The sequence below is a fragment of the Dermacentor andersoni genome, chromosome 5 (genome assembly GCF_023375885.2).
Source record: "Dermacentor andersoni chromosome 5, qqDerAnde1_hic_scaffold, whole genome shotgun sequence".
In the NCBI taxonomy this organism is placed as follows: Eukaryota; Metazoa; Arthropoda; class Arachnida; order Ixodida; family Ixodidae; genus Dermacentor; species Dermacentor andersoni.
Window position 1 is genome coordinate 57330611 of NC_092818.1, and position 20699 is coordinate 57351309.

Consider the following 20699-nt stretch of genomic DNA (forward strand, 5'->3'; position numbering starts at 1 on the left):
TAGCGTCGGACCGGGCGAGCGAGACCAGGCCAATAGAAGCGGCGGCGGACCCGGTCGTACGTGCGGGTTACCCCAAGATGTCCTGCAGTGGGTGCGTCATGCATCTCAAAGAGCACAGCCTGTCGTAGATGTTTTGGCACGACAAGAAGATCAGAGCCGTCAGCGAGGAAGATCCTTCGGTATAGAATGCCGCCTTGGAGGACACATCGGCGAACGGATGCGTCGGTAGGTGTAGAGCGCAGACGCTCGATGAGTGCTTGCAGCGATAGTTCTCGGTACTGCTCATCGGCGATGTTAGGGACGGCAGACACAGAGAAAATGCCGTTGGCGGTACTACTGTCGCCGTCGTCAGGCTCGTCTACCGGGTAGCGAGACAGGCAGTCAGCGCGCTTGTGTAGTCGGCCAGATTTGTAGGTAACAGAGTACGAATATTCTTGGAGGCGTAAGGCCCAGTCACCAAGTCTTCCTGTAGGATCTTTCAGTGAGCATAACAAGCAAAGCGCGTGATGGTCTATGACAACGGAAAAGGGTCGGCCATATAAATATAGGCGGAACATCGCAACCGCCCAAACTAGGGCCACACACTCACGCTCAGTGATGGAATAGTTGCACTCCACGGGCGAGAGGAGCCGCTAGCGTAAGCGATAACACGGTCGTGGCCGTGCTGGCGTTGTGCCAGTACTGCGCCAATTCTGTGACCCCTGGCATCAGTACGGACTTCGGTAGGCGCAGAAGGATCGAAATGGGCCAGAATGGGAGGCGTTGTGAGAAAGTAGATTAGAAGCGAGAATGCAGAGGCCTCGTTATCGCCCCACTGGAAAGAGGCGTCATTCTTCGAAAGCTCGGTTAGTGGTCGTGCTATGGCTGCGAAATTTTTCACGAAACGGCGGAAGTACGAGCAAAGGCCGATGAAGCTGCACAAATCCTCGAGACACTTTGGAGCAGGGAAGTGTGTAACAGCGTGGATCTTGCCTGTGTCGGGTTGCACTCCGTTCGCGTCACCGAGATTCTAAGCACGCTAATCTGGCGATGGCCGAATTGGCACTTCGACGGGTTGAGTTACAGACCGGCTCGCCGAAAAACGTCCAGGACTGCTTAGAGGCACTCGAGGTGCGTAGCGAACGTAGGGGAGAATACTGTAACGTCGCCCAAGAAGCACAAGCACGTGGACCTTTGAAACCGTGAAGAAGGGAGTCCATCATGCGTTCAAAAGTGGCAGGAACGTTACATAGACCGACCGGCATCACTTTGAATTGATAAAGACCATAGGGTATTACAAAGAAAGTCTTCTCACGGTCGAGATCGTCCACGCCAATCTGCCAGTAGCCGGAGCGAAGGTCAATAGAGGAGAAATAGCGAGCACCATGGAGGCAGTCAAGGGTGTCATCAATCCGAGGTAGGGGATACGCGTCCTTTTTGGTAACCCTGTTAAGGTGCCGATAATCCACGCAAAAGCGCCATGATCCATCCTTCTCTTTTACCAGTACAACAGGTGACGCCCATGGGCTACATGACGGTTCAATAATGTTCTTGGCAAGCATACTGCGAACTTCGGCGTGAATAACTTGACGCTCAGCCGGTGATACTCTATACGGGCGGCGTTGAATAGGAATGGCATCGCCGGTATTAATGCGATGTTTAACAGCTGTAGTTTGGGCCAACGGACGATCGTTAAAGCCAAAAATATCGCGGTAGGAAAACAGAACGCGGTAGAGCTCACGAGCGCGCTCGGATGGAATGTCGGGCGCAATCATTTTCTGTAAGTCGGCGATGGTACAAGTTGCTGACTGCGGTGGTAGAGGAGGATCGGCTGAATTGTCGTGTACTGCAATAGATGCCACTGAGTGATCCTCGAATGAGCAAAGCTGGGCCAGAGACATCCCGCGTGCCAGCATTTGTGTCGTCAAGCCAAAATAGACCCCTGGCAGGCAGACGCAATTTGCCGTAATAGATAAAACTGTATGAGCTACTGTGATCCCGCGTGTAAGGAGGACGTCTTGCATAGGAGCCGCGGTGTAGTGACCGTCGGGCATTGGCGGGGATGAACCTAAGTCAACGTAAGTCAGCGCCGAGGGTGGCAAGCGAACGAAGTCGACGGAACTGAGGCGACTGGGGGGTGGTTTAGCGGGATCCAAAACAGGCAGGTCAAGGCGGAGAGTACTGGCGGAACAATCGATGAGAGCAGAATGTGCGGAGAGGAAGTGTAAGCCCAGGATGATGTCGTGAGGACAGTAGGCGATGACTGTGAAGGGCACGATAGTGGAGCGATCGGCGAAGGAGACGCGGGTGGCACACATACCAATTAAAAGGCCTGTTCCGCCATCGGCGACACGGATGACAGGCGTCGTCGTGGGCGTGATTATTTTCCTCAGCCGGTTACGAGGGTCAGCGCTTATTACCGACAAATGCGCCTCAGTATCTATGAGAGCAGATACAGAAACACCGTCGACTTGGACGTCAAGAAGGTTCAGATGAAATGGGCAACGTCCGTAGAGGATTTGGCGGCGTAGGGAGCAATGCAGCGTCACCTCGAGGCGCTTCATCGCCTAGTTTTCTGGCTGGGAGCGGCGTCCTAAGGGAGTCGGCGAATAGGAGCGACGGGGCTGCGGGGAGCAAGATTGTCGTCGTTGGGGCGAAGGTGAACGAGAATAGGGGCGGTTCGGCGCAGGAGAATCTGTGGCGGCATTATCGGAGCGGGCAGCATAGGGACGAGAAGGGCCACCTGGGGGACGAGAGTAGGCAGTATAAGTAGGCCGGTTGGGGGAACTCCAGCGACTGCGACAGTGCCGAGAAATGTGCCCGATTCGATGGCAGTGAAAACAAATGGGCTTGTCGTGTGCAGTGAGCCATTCAGACGGGTTGCGGAAACGTGGTGGGTAAGAAGATGCTAGACGGGGCGGAATCGAAGAACCCGGGTGGGTGTCAGGGCGATGGACCGAGCAGATGGTGTGAAGACCCATGTTTACGAACTCCTGGCGGACAAGTGCCTGGATCAGGAAAATCGTGCTTAAAGGGTACTGGGAAAGCTTAAAGATTATTTTATTTTATTCTCGTCTAGAAGCCTCTATTGACCGAAAGTGCCACGAAACGGTTGGGCAATTCAGTAGGAAACGGAATTAAAAATTAAATTGTGGGGTTTTACGTGACAAAACCACTTTCTGATTATGAGGCACGCCGTAGTGGGGGACTCCGGAAATTTCGACCGCCAGGGGTTCTTTAACGTGCACCTAAATCTAAGTACACGGGTGTTTTCGCATTTCGCCCCCAACGAAATGCGGCCGCCGTGGCCGGGATTCGATCCCGCGACCTCGTGCTCAGCAGCCTAACATCATAGCCACTGAGCAACCACGGCGGGTGTAGGAAACGGAATGGTACGGAATGTGGACAGTGCGAATACGGGAAACAATCGATGTTGCTTCATACGAAAGAGACAACGCGGCTTGCTTTTACACTTTTCCTCGAAATGTAGAAGTATTCAGCAAAATATGGAGCTTTATCGATTGCTCCACTAAGAAACACACTGTTTGCTAGAAAGAAGCAGAATTTTTCTTCTGAAGCAAACATACCCATCCGGCCTATGCAATGGCTTACAATAGCTTCCCATTTTTTCAAAACAAATCAACTGTCCTACAGTAGCAAGCAACGTTTTGATTAAAAGGCTGAGTGTACTCTTCTTCCCTAATGTTATTCGAAGAAGATATGCTTGGACATACTTACTCTGTTGCGGCAATATACGCTCCACCGCCAACATATTGCGTTCTGGTAAAATGTCTGTTCGTGGTACTAGCATACAGATAACTTCCTGTTCACACATACACCTGAAAATTTTGGATATAAATAAATTATGAAATCTGACAGCGAGTCTCCAACTCACACGCTTTATTCTAGAACTATTAAAAGAGCTTTTGTACCGCACCAGGACACTGAAGCCACTGCTTAGTAAGATGCCCATTTAAATTTCTTGATATGAGCAAAGGCAAACGTTCCCCGTTACAACTACTAAACCATGCGACCTCGTGTGAATGAGCAATAGTCTAAGTAGCGTAAATAATTCAATAGTTACCGGAAACTGAGGCCTAAGCTAGACCTTGTTACCACCACAACAGCATGAATGGGACCACATGCATATAAGGAGCAATCTAACAAGTCGCCCAAAAGTTTCGTTATTACGAGAAACGTGGCATGGCACTCTTTGGTACTAATATACTACCGTAAAGACACACGTGGTAAATTCCAACAGCTCGGCCAGCTAGTTAACTACCAAGTGCAGCAAGTGCTTCGATCATGATGCGGATGCCTACATTTGTATTCCACGTCCCAAGTTTGCGTACAAACCTGTACGCTTATTCCTTCATTACAAGGACAGTGATGAGCTGCTCCATCATCCTTGAAAACCGCTACTTCCACGTGTTGTATAGAATTCCACTCCTTTCTCTAACCTTCTGCATGCATTCGTGGTATTGAAACAAATCAATCAACCAATAAATAAAAGTTAATTAAGCCATGTTTACGCAGTTTTAAGATGGTTATCGCGATCGTTACCCAAACAAAGCGCCAATTGCAGATGAAGCGTAAGCTACACGATTAATGAGAAGAAGCGCATGAAATAAAGTCCATTCGGACAAACTTTCATAATAAAAATGCGACCACGCGCGAACGAGCTGATTAGCGCAGATGTTTTGATTGTTACAAAGCTGAGACGTGAAATTGTCCTTAACATCATACTAGCGTGCTTCCGTTCATGTTTAAGTAAGCGGAAGTTGAACTAGTCACGAGAAGGTTTCGTTATTCCGACAACGTGCACGCCATTGTTTGCGAAAAAGAAATACCAGCCTTCAAGACACGGGTGGTAAAAGTCAGCAGCCCGACCGGCAATCCCATGCGGCAAGTCCTCCGATTGCGATAGAAACACCAACAAACGTTCTCTTATTGCAAACATACGCAGTTTAACTATTACTTTCGCAATCGCAGCTACGCAAACAAAACGCCAACAGCACTACTACGAAGTTTAAGTGAAACGGTTATCACTATGGAGGCGCAACAGAAAGAGTCAACTAACTTTCGCGGTTACGTACTGAAAAAAATACGGCAAGGACCAGGTGCGCACGAGCAATTAAGTCAGCACAAATGTTTCGATCGTCATAGATAGCTAAGGAATTAACTTCACTGGATGTCACCAACATGGTAGCATCCGATCACGTGTACGTACGCAGAAGCCTCATAAGTCGCCCAGTGGTTTTGTCATTGCAAGACGCCTGCACGGCACTGTTTGGCAAGAACAATATGCCACCCCAAAGACAGACTGGTAAAATTCAGCACGACAGCTGGCCATAATGTGCAGGAAGTGGTCCAACTGTGATAAAAATGCTTACGAATGTTCAGCTATTCCAAACCTACACGGTTTTGTGCTTTCTCTGGCAATCGCGGATAAGCAAACAAAACGCAAACGTAGCTCAAGCAAGGCTATTGCGGACAGTACGTGTCGGGAGTAGTAATTAGTAATAAAAAAATTTTTGTTATTATTCACCACTGCTCAAGAAAGACACGATAACTCAGGCGGACCCATCCTGTGAGATACACGCGAGGAGTTAGCAGTTGTAAAGTTTTGCATTAAGAAATTTCTCTTATGTGGATTTCAGCACCGCATAGAAACAATATTGCGCTGAAAAAGCTCGAAAGTTTGCAGAAGAGCAGTACGATACAACCAAACGCAGTATTGCAGGAGCACAACGGATGGTTAATCTCAGATGAACATTACAGTTACCACAAACTAGAGGGATGTACTACAATGCCCAACATTCGATTACGTGGAGAAACAATGACAGGCTAGCCGACAAAGTTGCACGACTGCTATTAGAAAAACATTGACACCAAGAATTGTCATTTGCCTCTTGATAGGCGCAAGACGTACAGGCACCACGCAGATGGAGTTCCATAGCGAAGGACGAAAACGTTCAATTGGAACGGACAAATGGCCACGCTGGAACTGATGAGCACTTGATTCAAGCACCATGTTCAGAGAAAACACGTCTACTAAGCGTGGAGCACCGGAACCTTCAGCCATTCCAAGCCTACAAAATAGGGCGAAGAGATCCTGTAAAAGGGTGGTGTTAAGTCATGTGACCGGCTACGCGCAAAGCAGTGGTGATTTGACGGGATAGGGGCAGTGCATACTCTGTTCTACGGGAGGGTGTTATAGTACTCGACTTTCTCGACCTGTCCGGAAAGTGTAGATCACGCAAGTGTGTACAGTATTGCAGATAAAGGAAACGGACTGAAGAAAGAACGATGGGACACAAAAGGCGCAATCTTACAACAATGTCATTTCGGAAAAGAACGGCCCAAACAGACCCAAATAGATTCCGCATCACACGGTTGATTCTGCTACGGCATGTGGTAGGTCATAATGCGCACCAATATCGGTGCTTTGCTTTCCGCTTTGTGACGCTTCCTCTCGACATGCCCATGCAGTTTGTGTGGTTTAAGGCAACTTCTCAATTTATTGTCTTCGTTGAATGTTTGATCTGAAGGTGGCAACTTCATGCTGCTGTCTGACATGATGCTTTTTCCGAATAGCATGCGTTGCAGACTGCCCTGGAAGAGACTCAGCAATCCACGATATGATCACGTAGTACGTGTTTGAATTCTGTGTCTGGTAAGGGACATCCCGTTGAATACATCATTCAGACGCTCATTAGATTGAAGTTTTGTGACTTGTTTAGATCCGAAAGCAATATGTGGGGGAGTGCGTACGTTATCTTGTGACACCTGCAATATTACCTAACGCAATAATATACAAATGGGATAGACCTGTACAAAGAATATGTAAGTTTAATTGCACTGTTATATGTTGTTAGATAGTTTGAAACGAAACTGCTGATGATCAGTGGCTACGACTGTGGGTCGGGGAAGGCGGTGCCTGTCAAGCGACGCTCTTTGTATGGACCATTCAGGCAAGATATAACACGAACTTTATTCGAATTATCACATCCAACCCGTATGAGAGAGAGGAATAAGCGTGCCGCTGAGATTAGAAATATAAGTTTTCAGGGAACAAGCACAGACGGAAAAACTTATGGCGAGAAGCAAGAGGTGGCTGCTAGAGCTAGTCTATCACAGCGCTGTTTAGCTTAGCGGCTGTCCTTATGAAAAATAAATCGAAGAGAATTAGTTTACATTAGTTCCAGGCCATAAAGTAGATAGTCAGAGCTAAGTTTTCATACCGCTGCAGAGTATTCTGTTTTGTTGTGAACTAATGTCTTGTACAAGGGTAGTTTTATAGGGACAGGTGTAGAGGACAAATCATGGAAGATGTATCTTAGCATGTGATTATCATTGTTAATTATGCAAATTTGCTACAATTATGCAAATTATGCAAAGGATAGACCAGGTCGAGAGTCCGCCTAGGTAATTGTGAAAGCTTATGGGCTCAAGAGCAATGTCGTAAAGTAAGCGACAAGGTAACATGAAATCCGGGGAACATAAGGAAACCTTATATTTAGTAACATCGAATTCTAATAGCCAGTATCAGTCTACCAGTACTAGATATAGCTCATGCCGTTTTTAAAGGTACACTAAAGGTTAATACTAAGTCAACGTGGACTGTTGAAATACCATCCCAGAAACCTCGAAACGCTTGTTTCATGCGAAGAAGAGACTTGTTTTAAGAGAAAACGCGTTCTGAAACGTCCGCGTACCTCTGGCGCAGTTCAAATCGCCCGCCCTTCGATTGAGGAGTGGTGACGTCATGGTCTCATAGTGATGTTGCACTGTCGGTGAGTAATACGGCGCCCGCAGACGGCGCTATGGCTTTTCTGTGCAAAACGCAAACGCGCGGCCACAAAACAGAGCCAAGACGCAGCCGACAGCAGCGCGAAAGCGCAACTATGGAGGCTAGCGGAAGGGAAAGCGTGCGACGATAAGATGGTTCTTTATTTTATGACGCCAACTTCGACGCTCGTTGCAATGGAGGACCCTGACAACGACACATTGTCTCGCGATGCTGGGCTCGACTTCAGCGATTTGAGCACTGATGAACGTGACCTGCTGCTCAGGGCTCGCGCTGCCGGCGTCGTTGCGTACTACTACGACGGCAACTGTATGTCATGGCTGTAGATATTCGCACATTTGTAGCTTTTCTTTCGTCAAAACCGAATGCCGCACTCACCGCCCCGTCTTCGACCTGCCGTTGTTCTTGCGCTTCTGAGAATGCAGGCAAGACCGACAGAACAGCGCTACGGAAAAGCATTGCTTTGAAAGGCACTCCACACGACTTCAGTAAGTAGGCATTGAACTCGTAATCCTCTGAAGGAAAGTGCAGCGAAGACACTATGCGATTTTTTGCCTTTCTGCCAACACGCTGTGGCAGAGGCACGGCGCTTAACCACTTCGAACGGAGAGGTTCACTCGTTGACACACAGTGATAAGTAACGTTGGGTTCGCCGCTGCAACTGCCCTTGAGTTCCGGGGACCGTTCGCGCATCCCACGACATCACATGGACGTGGCATTCTCGCTGCTTGTTCCAAATGCAAGTTTCGCGAGCCAGCAGAACCAGCGCAGCTCGACTCGAAAAGACATAACTGAAACTCCAAAGCGCGCGCGGCGCACAGTCGAGCGCGCAGAGTCCAGCGAAAACGAAACCTTTCAACCACCCATACTATTCAAGTGTAACTTCGAAATGTTATTTTTTTCTTAGAATCGAATAGAAGTAGACAAGTAGGATTGCCTTCTGTCTTATAATCTAATGAAATGATCTTTTTACTACGAGTAGTTGAGTACTACTGACATACATTATGATGAGGAATGCCTTCGTCATCGGGCTAGTACCGGAGCGTCGCTGGGGGGTCTCAAATTGTGTCACGTATTTACCTCAATTTCTCGGTTACTAAAGCTCTGTTCGCAATTACATTGACGCCTTAGGCGTTCTAGAGCATTGCTTTATCACTTTAACATGACTTCATAGTAACCTTTAGTGTCCCTTTAAGGCCATTAATGTCACATTATTTGCCAAATAGTGGAAGACAACGGAGTCATATTGCAAAAGTTCGTATATTAGCAGGCACAGTGAAGTAAGAAAATAACGTAAATTAGAAATAAAAAACGCACCAAAAATGGGACCCTGCAGTAGACCAAAAAGAACAGCACATAGTGAATAATTATTTCCACTAGCGGTTACATAGTACCTGCGTTTGAAAATAAAATATCCTGTTTTATAATCAAGGTTAATTTGTTTCTGTGCTATGAGAAGCAATCAATGACTTACTTTCTCGAACGCTTTTCAAAAGCCGTAAACACAGAATCACCATGTGATGGGTGGTCTAAAGGCACTGGTTTCAGGAAGTGCAGACGAAGGCTTGATGGCTCTAATCTCGGTTGGCCTCAGCGTACGAGGCAATTTGATCCTTTCTCTAATGGTGCGTGGCGTTATAATTACTACCAGTATCATCGTTATAAAGGAGGCTTCTTTTTGCATACCGATCTGTGGTTTTGCCTCAGTCTGTCGGTCGGTCGGTGGTCGAAGTCTCGCGGATTCGCATTCACATAAAATAAATGTAACAAATGCGGCAGCGGGTCTCCAACCTCGGGCGCCTAGCACAGCGGCCCGAGACCAGAATGGCACTTCTTCCTTTCTGCTGACTAGCTTATTGTGATGGTCGCAACCTGCTAATTATGATAAAGATTTTTATACTATGGTACATACCCCATTGGCCAAGAGGGAAGTACATATTGCACTAATGTCAACTAGCTCTTTTCAATGATCGCCGCATGTTTAGATCATTACTAATTTCATATTAATGGCACATGCGCGAAACGCGATACTGGTCAAAATTCGCGCACGTGTGTTGATTGACGGCGATTAACACATTATGGCGCGTACCAATTAGGTAGGACTGGTCAAGTAACGGGTGGCACATGCCATGTTAATGCCAACTAGCGATTTGCAATGATGGTTACCTGTTCAAATTATTATGGTTTCGATATTACAGCCCATATGTGAAACGGGTTACCGGTAAGGAAGTGTGTCCGTGCCTACCTTACTATGTTTACCTTACTATTATCTTACTGTGACGCATATCTAGAAATGGAGATAGGCCAAGACGCGGGTGCTCCATATCGTGCCATTGCCGACTAGCATCTTGAGATAATTGCCGCCGCGTTAACGATAGTACTGATTTCTATGCTCGGGCACATACCCACGATGGGGATCGCCCACGAAGCGTGTCCGTGGGCGCCTATAACGTAAAGCTATTGCAAAGTTGTCTATTCCAATTATGGAATCAGCCCTCGGTGAGTTTTCAACCACCCCCACTTCGCCTAGCTATCATGCGACGTCACCGAAACCACGATAGCTCTCAACCTGACATGACCTTACACATCGATTATGCGTGATTCGAACGAAGAAAGGAAAAATAATTATTTCTGATTCGACGCTTTTTCGCCATGAACCCTCTGCTATTGGTCAAAAGGTTTCAGACTGCGCCCATTTCACCTGCCTTTCACTCGATGTCACAAAACCGCAAAAACTCATTTCGTCAGTCTGACGTATAGATGTTAAAGATGCATTAATATGCCGCACAAAACAGGATTTTTTTCTGAATAGCCGGAGACTGCCCCTTTCCGAAAGCAATAGAAGATGGCTGCCTCCAATCGCTCAGGCACTGGTTACTCACACCTGGCGGAGGCCATGGGTTTGTTTGCATATAATGAAACTTTTTGCGTGGCCGTGTAACGTGATCTCTCCGTTCCGACACGTATACGACATCGCTCTGCTGACTCTTCTTTGCTGAGGATCCGTTTTAGCGGCCTTTTCACTCTCCGTGGCACGCCACCAAAATTTTTGACAAGCCACCGCAAGCTAAGTAATGGGAAACGGACCAATCGCAGAAGCCGGCACTTTCCTCTTGATGTGGTTATCTATGTTCATTGCGCTGGCTCGGCCCCATCGCAACCCTCGCTACTTGAGCGTGCTCCTCTGCTCTTTTCATCCATTTAGATAAGAAAAGCCGCTCAACATAAGCAATGTTACTCGTTTCGAAAGCAAACAAAAGTGATCTATAAACGAGAGGAGCGTTTCACTGGGCTGTTCAGGCAATGCTGCGGATCTCCGCCCGATGCTTGCGTCGGGGGGGATAAACTTTTATTGTAGAACCAGCACTTCATGATGGCCGGGCGTTAGCCTCCCATGAAGGCACGTCGAGGGCTTGCCTCGCCGCCGCCACACGGCGTGCTGGGTCGCCCAGGTTTGGTCGTCGCGGGTCGAGCTCCGCAGAGCTTCATGCAACCTCGACGAGAGGGTCGTGGTGCTTATGCGTGTGTACTGTGCTGGACACTCTCACAGCATATGCGGAAGCGTAGCCGTCACATGTCACGCAAATTCGACGCCAGAAGATTGGAAAACAAAACATTTTCGAATAGTTTTATATTATAGGGCCCCGTGTCTTGATGACGATGATGATGAAAGAGCGGCCAGAACATTTAAAGTAAGACCAGCTGAAGTACTACAAGCTTATACAGAATTGGTCACACATCTGTAGCACGTGTACAGATGCGCGCACCAAATTTCTAAAATGCCAAAAACGAAGTAATGAAACGGGTAAATTTATAGCATTAGATTAACCGATTCCTGAAAGCTTCACATAAATTCGAACATGTGCGCGGGACGCACAATTTTTTTACTTTCACCTTGGTAACGTGTACACGCCCAGTATCTTTTCACTCCTGTAAGCAACAGGAGTGAAAGGGAGGCATTCATCTGAAACTTATCAATGTTAAAAAGCCTGCGTCATTGAAGGGCTTCAAGCAAGTCCCACTGGTTTGAAGAATCTGGAGTCGTTCCGTTCTTTTCGCAAGCTCACTATGAAGGAACACGTCCGAAATAATTTGTTTCCTTATGCACGTCTAGCACTATACTGTCGCGTCACTATTTGTGCCATCTACAACCTGGCAACGACAAAGACGACGACCGGGCCACTCGAGAGTACCAGTAGGATAAAGAAAAGCAAAAGAGGTTGTTTTGTGCTGGCCTGCATTATGTGATCGCGGCTAATGCGTCAATGAGTGAGGTTAAAGGGGGTGTGGCGTGAGTGAGTGAGTGAGTGAGTGAGTGAGTGAGTGAAACAACTTTATTCAGTCCACAATAGACGCCAATAAACTCAGCGTCATCTGGCTAGGTCCACTCGGGGACACTATGATGAAACCTGACGACCCTTTCGCGGGGCCTCTGGACTGCCAGGTTTTGAGAGGTCTCGTCCTGGGCCTTAATAAGCTTCATCATTTCCTCTTGGGTGAAAGGGGGACCGGCAGAGGCGCGTGACCAGAATGCAACGAAGACTGTCATCAATGGTACGACTAATGCGGTATCATGACGACGGTATGATGACAATGAGATTACGCAACTTCAAGTGGTGACAATGATAAAACGACAACGTAAAGGCGACGAGATGACAACTGTATGACGACGAAGGTGGGATGACGACAGGATGACGACAGTCGAATGACAAATGTGGGATGGGAACGGTGCAGTGAGAACGACGGCCTCATGAGCCCGCAAACATAACTAGTGGTCCAAGCTACTTGACAACTTCGACCACTGGGTTGGAGTAGAAGCTTTGACGTCAGCAGCATTACAAGAGTCAGATCATATACCTGGAATGATGAGGACTGAAAGACCTCGAAGGAATACCTTGCGATGGCGGGACAAGGAATGCATGACGATTCTATTATGATGATGGCGTGAGGACAACGGCGTAATGAGTGTCCCATGACAAAGCTGGAAGGACGGCGACGCAATTGGCGCGGCGGCATCGCGATAACGCATCATGCATAATGGCTCAATCTATTCGAAAACTTGAGCTACTTGGTCAAGTTGGAATGCATGAAAACGATGGCATGACGAGAGGAAGATGTCACGAAGCTGGAATGACGAAAATGGAAAGACCACGACCGCACCACGATCAGGAGCATATACCTAGTGGCTTAAGCAGGTAGACAACTTGGGTACACACGGTCGGCGTAAGAAGAAGGATAGACAACAGATAGACAGATAGGCAGGCCGCCAGGCTCAAAAGACCTGAAGTAAACTATGAAGGCTCTTCGCATTAAAAAGACGCACTTTTGCCAGGAAGGCGAAGCATTGATTGCTACAGCAAATGCATCGACAGCTTAAAGATAGTATGTATCGGCCATATAGCATGTTCGTGCGGCAGCAGCAGCAGACAGCACGCAGCGGCTTGACTGATACCACACTGATTTTTGCACATACATTCCTGCCTCATGTTCAATTTGAATTTATACGTGCGGAAGACAAAAAAGTGTGGTCGCCTGTACGTCACTGGGCCATGTTCGACGCTGTGACATCGTTCCACGGGCACAAAATCAGTGCCTGCAAGGATCTCTCAGCATTCTCGCACAGCAGTGGCAGCGGACAGAACACAGCAGCTTGTCTGATACCACACTGTTTTTTGCAGGTTGGTCTTCTTTCAAGTTTAATGTCTTAGCTTGTGTTGTCTACGCCCCTACTTTCGCTGTGCTGAACTTATTCTTTTTGAGTAGCTACTGAGGACACAACCGAGTGCTTAGCTTGTCATGAGCCAGTGACCGAATCATCACTTTTCATGGAATGTTCCTCGTGTAAATATTTTTACCATGTAGGGAAGTGTTCTCGTATCACAGTCTTCGTTTTCTGCAGTAAGGGTGACTCAATTAAACCATTTGGAATTCCATAAGGTGTTCTTTGCCATAGAAAAAAGCGCTATGACGTCAAGTAACCCCCCAAGCATGAATATTGATGGTAAATTAAGTGAGCTGAAAGACAAGATTATTTTGCTTCTCCCGCTCGTAGCTAAGGTTCATGCTCTCACTGAAGGAATGAAAATTCTAAATGCGATTGAAAAGTCAATCGAGCTCCTGGCTCAAAAGTATGACGCCATGCTTGAAAAGCTGGATATGCAAAACAATGACATGATTGCCCCAACGAAACTTGTGGTTATCGAATCGGGTTCGTCAAATGGGGGCAATGCAATGAAACTCCACCTTAATAAGCTGGAAAAGTATAGCAGGCGCCTGAACATTGAAGTACATGGCTTAGTTCAGGAAGAGCAGGAAAGCCTCTCGAAAATAAACAGTCTGGCCCGCCAACTTGAGCTCTTGCCCTTGAGGATTGCGATTTGGATACCATTCAGCAACTACCCACTCGCGCCAACAAAAAAAAAACTGTTGCGATTGTCCAAGTTTCATCCTATTCCTTGAAATGAATGTAGATGAGGAATCGCTCTTGCCTCAGGAACAATGAACCGAGGATAATGATCTACGCAAATTAACGCCCATGAACAATCGGCTTCTGTGGCTTGCCTCATCAAAAAGTTGGGGAAAAAATTATCCCTACGTATGGCAGAAAAACTGACACGTTTTTGTACACAAATCTGAAATCTAGAGAGCATTACGAGAGAACCGGCTGCGTTTGATAAATCTGGTTGAGTTAAACCATATTCCTCGACTTCGAGAAAGCTTTTGACTGTGTATCGCATCTTAAACTTCTTTTGAAACTAAGACCTCTACTTAAAGATCACTCCCTTCTTGCATAGATCGCGGCATACTTGTTTTTTAGGCAGCATTCAGTGTCCATCCATGATGTCAGTTGAGACTCTGCCTACGCTCATTCAGGCAGCCCCCAAGGTTCTGTTCTTGGGCCCCGTTATTCTTTTTGATCTTCATAAACGGCAAGGCTCAAGTCATACTGGTAAAAATCCGCTTATTCGCAGACGATTGCATCCTATATATAACGAAATCCACAGTTCTGATTACCATGCTTCTCTTAACAAATCTTTAGCCCAGATTACAAATTGGTGTACACCCTTGCAATTTTTTGACAATATCACGCGAGCATCGACCGTAAGACCTGTCAGCGGCCTTGTAGTGGCGCCTGACGGCGAGATTGGCAGCTTTATGTGCGGTCGTGCAAGGCGAACTCTAGTTCGAATGTGTACTGCTGCGCTGTTCGCTTCAGGAGTGGCCCTCACCTCTGCAAGGCCACTGACACGTCGTGCGGTCGATGCTCGCGTGATATTGTTAAAGAATTGCAAGGGTGTAGTTCGTGGCAGATGCATATGAACCGCCGCAAAATGGTAGCAATGACACTTACGCGTAACATGAATCTACTCACTTTCACTTATAGTATCAATGGTAACAATCTGTCTGTAGTTTCAAGCTACAAATACCTAGGGGTAATTATTACTTTTGATCTTCGATGAAATGATCACGTCACGTACATACACAGGAAAGCCATGAGACAACTATGTATCGTATCTTGGACGCCGAGCGCCACACGTGTTCCGCGCAAGTGCATGGTATGTCAAAACACATGCACCATGTGCATGCTGTGCAAACAACTTATCTGTTATTTATAAAAAGACACACCAATTTCTAAATCCTATATATGTACACATGTGCAATAAATCAGTGTTCTTTCCCCCACTGCGCCAACCCAGCATCTTTGACTTCCTAGACGTTACGAAACATGGTGTCAGATGTAGTATGCGTAGTCAAGCACGGCTTTGATCTTCGACGGGTAGCACTGCAGGGACTACGTAATGGATTCATTGAGAGCGCCTGGTCCGTCAAACATGACCGGGAAAGCGAGCAAGAATTGGCAGACATTCAAGCAGAGATTCAAAATCTTCCTTGCGGCATCAGAACCGGATGACTAGAAGCGATCAGTGTCGTTGAAGACAGCGTTGTTTCTCGGTGTAGCAGGTGATGACGCCATCGAGATATTTAATACGCTGAGCTTCGCAGAAGGCGAAGACAAGGCCGACTACGCGATGGTCATCAAGAAATTTAACGATTACTTCAAGCTGCAGACCAACGAAGTACATGAACGCTACACATTTAGGAAGAGAGTTCAAAGCCAAGGTGAGCCATTTGAACAGTTCCTGCGGGACCTGGAGCAACAGGCGCAGGCGTGTAATTTCGGCGCGCTTCAGTATTCTATGGTCCGAGACCAGATTGTGTACGGAACCAACGACGGCAAGGTGAGAGAAAAGCTTCTCGGGGACTGTGAGTTGACATTGCAGAAGCCTAAGCATGTCTGCAAGGCAGCCGAAACATTGCTCTCCGCCAAGAAACTTGGGAACGAGGTCAAAAGCAAGTAGACACCATTTGCAATGCATGCTCGGATCCAAAAATGCCGCAAGCCAAGATGTACAAATGCTTCATGTGCGGACGCACGCATCAGCCTAGAGACTGTCCCGCGTTTGGACGAACGTACTGAAAATGCCAAAAGAGAACCCACTTTGCGATTTGCTGCAGAGCTCCCGCGCTGGTCGGCGAAAGTCAAGATCACGAAGATGACTTCAGCGTCTTAGAGGTGTCTGCAAGAGGCATCGCAAGCTAACGCGACTGGATGGTTCGAATGAACGTCAATAATGATTCAGTCTAACTAAATGTCGATACGGAGTCTCAGGTCAATTTGATGCCCGTTGAAATATGCAATAGGATGTGCCCAAGCCCCGACATGAAGCCAACTGGCGTGGTGCTTCATTCGTACGGTGGAGACACGATCAAACATCTTGGAGTCATCCGAACGGAAGTGACGCTGGTGGTGCCCATTTTTGGTGGTGCGCAAAGGTCGCGCAATCCTAGGCCTTGGATTGCTCTCGCGCGTCACAGGACGATTGTGAAGAAATCTTGAAAGACTTTCGTCACATGTTCACTGGGACAGGCTGCGGGAACAAAGTGTATCACATGGTTCTTCGAGACAACGCCGAGCCAGTCATTTAACCAGTTGGACGCGTACCGTTGGCCCTAACAGAACCATTACGGGATGAACTCGAGAGGATGGAGCACGCCGGAATCATCACAAAAGTCACAGAGCCTACTGACTGGGTAAGTCCCCTGGTGATTGCCAGAAAAAACTGGAAAATTTGTATTGGCATTGACCCTAGGAAAATAAATAAGTGCATAAAGAGGGAGCAATACATGATGCCGCGACGAGAAGATATTGAAGCGGAGTTAGCTGGCGCAACTTTTCTCGCGCTTAGACACTAACTCTGGATTCCACCAAATCCTCTTGGATGGCTCGACATCGCTGATTTGCACGTTCTCTACCCCATTTGGTCGTTACCTCTTTTTACGATTACCCTTCGGCATATCGTCCGCCCCTGAGGTGTTCTAAAAACGCTGAATAAAATTTGCGAAGGCCTTCGCGGCGTGAAAATATACGTGGACGACATTGTGGTATGGGGGTCGTCAGTAGAAGAGCACAATGAACGTCTCAAATCTGTGCTGCTAGCAGCAACACGCGCCGACTTAACCTTTAATCATGATAAGTACAGTATCGGCGTCCATGAAATCGAGTTTCTTGGAGATGTAATCGATAAAGCCGGCATCAGGTCGAGCCAGACGCTGTTTAATTATATGCTGCACATGCCGACCCCAGAAAACAAGCTCGCGGTGCAAACGATGCTAGGCGTCAATTATTTCGGAAAGTTTCTTCCATATTTAGCTTAAAGAACAGCTCTTCTTAGGAGCTTCATCAGACAAGATGTTGCCTTTGAATGGACCAATAACCACGGAAAGGAATGGCGAGAACTGTGTGACTGTGTGACCTCAACACGCAGCCCATGGTGTCGGTATTCGATCCGCCCAAAGCAACAAAAGTGTCATGCAATGTATCCCGAGACGGAATCGGAGCCGCTTTGTTGCAGTGTCGCAACGACACATGGAAGCCCGTGGCGTATGCATCGCGAGCGCTTACCGAAACGCAACAGCGTTGTTCTCAAATTGAGAAAGAAGCTATGGCCGCGGTATTTGGCTGCGAAAGATTTAATCATTTCGTCTATTTGAGAGGTCGCCAATTCACTGCTGAAACAGACCATCGCCCTTCGATCGCTATCTCCCAGAAGGCGATTGGTCACATGCCTCCGATGTTGCAAAAATTTTTTCTGAGATTGCTGCGTTATGGACGTCCAATTAAGATTTGTTCCAGGTAAGCAGCTACTCCTGGCTGACATGCTGTCACGTGCTACAACCAACACAACGGCCTGCGACCTCGACAGCAACGACGTAGAGGTGCATGCCGTGACTACGGTTTCCTCACTTGTTAGTGAGAACACATGGAGGCAGCTGGCTGCGGAAACGGCACGTGACGGACAGCTAAGAAACGTGCTGCCAGATTTAGAAGCTGGAAAATGCTTGGAGGGACTGTGGAAATGATTCGAAGGTGAGTTAGGACACGTTAAAGGAGTCTTGCTCAAAGACAGCAAAGTAGTTATTGCGGCTACCATGAAAAGAGATACATGGGAAAGAATTCACCAAGGGCACTTTGGAATCAAGAGCAAAGTCAGGGCAAGACAGTTAGTTTTTTGGCCGGGAATGAACACGGACATAGAATCGTTCGTCCAGACATTTCTATTTGCAAAAAATATGCATATATTCAGCCTCGAGAGCCTCTACTGATGCGCCCTGTGCCGGACCAACCGTGGTACCGTGTCGGCATTGACGTTTTTGAATACGGCGCGAGGTCGTACCTGTGCGTTTACGACGCCCTGTCAAACTTTCCCGAAGTGGAACTGCTCAGACACCACGGCCAAAACAGTGGTTGACGCAACAAGTTCGATCTGTGCTAGACACGGCATTCCCATAGAAGTTTGTTCTGACAATGGCCCTCAATTTTCATGTCGCGAATTCGCGTTGTTCTCACAATTGTACGATTTTAGGCATGTCACGTCTAGTCCGGGATACCCACGTTCTGATGGGTTGGCAGAAAAAGGCGTTCAGATAACTAAGCGTATCCTCAAGAAAACGATTGAAGCGAAACAAAATTTCTGGTTTGGACTGCTCGTCTTCAGGGCCACTCCACTCGAGTGCAGCGCATCGCCTGGTGAGCTGCTGATGGGACGTAGGCTCCGCATAACAATTTCTGACGTTCAAGGCTACCCCAATCACGAGGTGCTCCGGCGCCTTCAGACAGACCACTCTAGGGGATCAATTGCACGCCTGAGCTCTGGAGATACGGTCCGGATCAAGAAAGGTGCATGGGACACGAAAGCGAAGGTTCTGAAGCCTGCTGGTTACCCGAGGTCGTACACAGTCGTCACAGAAGACGGCACGGTGTTGAGGCGCAACCGGCAGCACCTGCTACTCAGCCGGGAGCCCTTCCGACGCAACCTACAGGAAGACGACGACGATGACTTCGAGGGAAACTCGGGCCAAAGAAATGGATCGGTACCTAGCTACACAGAATGCACAGCCCCGTCTATTTCCTCTGAGCCAGGTGCCCCAATAAGTGTCTCGTCCACACCAGCCCCACGGAGGTCGCTCAGACAACGTCGACCGCCTCAACGTCTGGCCTACTACCATAACTTCGTTCAAGTGCCGTGAACTAAAGCGCCTGACTATTTCCGTTAATGTTATTTTCCCATTTCTTGTTTTGTTCTTTGTTCAAAGGAAGATGTATCGTATCTTGGGCACCGAGCGCCACACGTGTTCCGCGCAAGCGCATCGTATGTCAAAACGCATGCACCATGTGCATGCTGTGCAAACAACTTATCTGTTATTGATAAAAAGACACCCCTTTCTAAATCCTATATATGTACACATGTGCAATAAATCAGTGTTCGTTCCCTCGCTGCCCCGGCCCAACATGTTTGGCTTCCTAGACGCTACGACACAAACTAGGCTACTTACAGCGAACACTTTCCAAAGCTTCGAGCGCTGAAAAACTTTTGGCCAAAAAAAAAACGTATATAAGGCAAACACTCGAATACGCTGCGGCAGTATGGGATCCGCACACAAATATAAATATAAGGAAACTAGAAAATATTCAACGAAAGGCAGCTAAGTTCATTTTTTATTCGTACAGCAGCAAAACATCGCCAACTGCTCTATTAATTTCTGCAAATCTAGAATCCCTACAAACAAGACGGTCCCGGGAAAGGCTAAAAACATTCTGCATGATATACAATGATAACCCTGGAATCGACAAAAGCACGTACTTGAAACCTCTTACGCAGCGTCCGACTCGTTCTTTCCATTAAAAAAAAAAAGGCAAGCGAAATTTCTTGCAGAACTAACACTTACATGAATTCTTTCTTCCCCCGTACCATCCACGATTGGAATCGTTTGCCCAGAGAAGTAATCGAGAGCCCTTCTGTTGCCGCTTTCACTGCCGCACTTCAAAATATGAAATGATAATGTCTTATCACCAATGGCCTAGCAACGTTCCATGAAGGCGTCGCACTTATACCCTGCTTTTCTTTATTTGATATTTTTACAGTTATGTTTTCTTTATACTGTGCATCGCATTGACATGTCTAACGCATCTACCTAAATATTTCTCTTTTTTATTTTTTTATTCACATTGCCATTTGTTGAGCAACGCTCTCTTCTAATGTGTCTTGATGTGTGTTCACATTTCTACGATTGCCATATGATGTGTGTTAATATATCTACTATTTACCGTCTCAAATTATATTATTTAGTGCCGTACTTTTCGCACCAGTCGTTTTTCTCCGATTCCGTTTGTTTGTATGTGTGCTATTTTCCTGTTCAGGTACATTTGTACCGAAAGTGTAACCCACTCCTGCTTAAGGCCTCGAATTTAGGCTAGCAGTAGTTAATAAATGAAATAAATAAAACATTCGCGACAGGAACAACCTTGAAAAAATAACCCGATTTCCTTGTATCAAACGTTGCTATTCTA

General features: G+C 47.2%; 1 long non-coding RNA gene across 1 annotated transcript in view; it reads right to left on the bottom strand.

The window, feature by feature from the left end:
• LOC129384662 (uncharacterized) overlaps window positions 1-20446 on the bottom strand; it is a 139979-nt gene extending 119533 nt beyond the window's left edge. The window contains exon 1 of the long non-coding RNA XR_011894615.1: window positions 20078-20446. This is a non-coding gene — a long non-coding RNA (uncharacterized lncRNA). The remainder of the gene's footprint in view (window positions 1-20077) is intronic.
• Window positions 20447-20699: the final 253 nt, after the last annotated feature.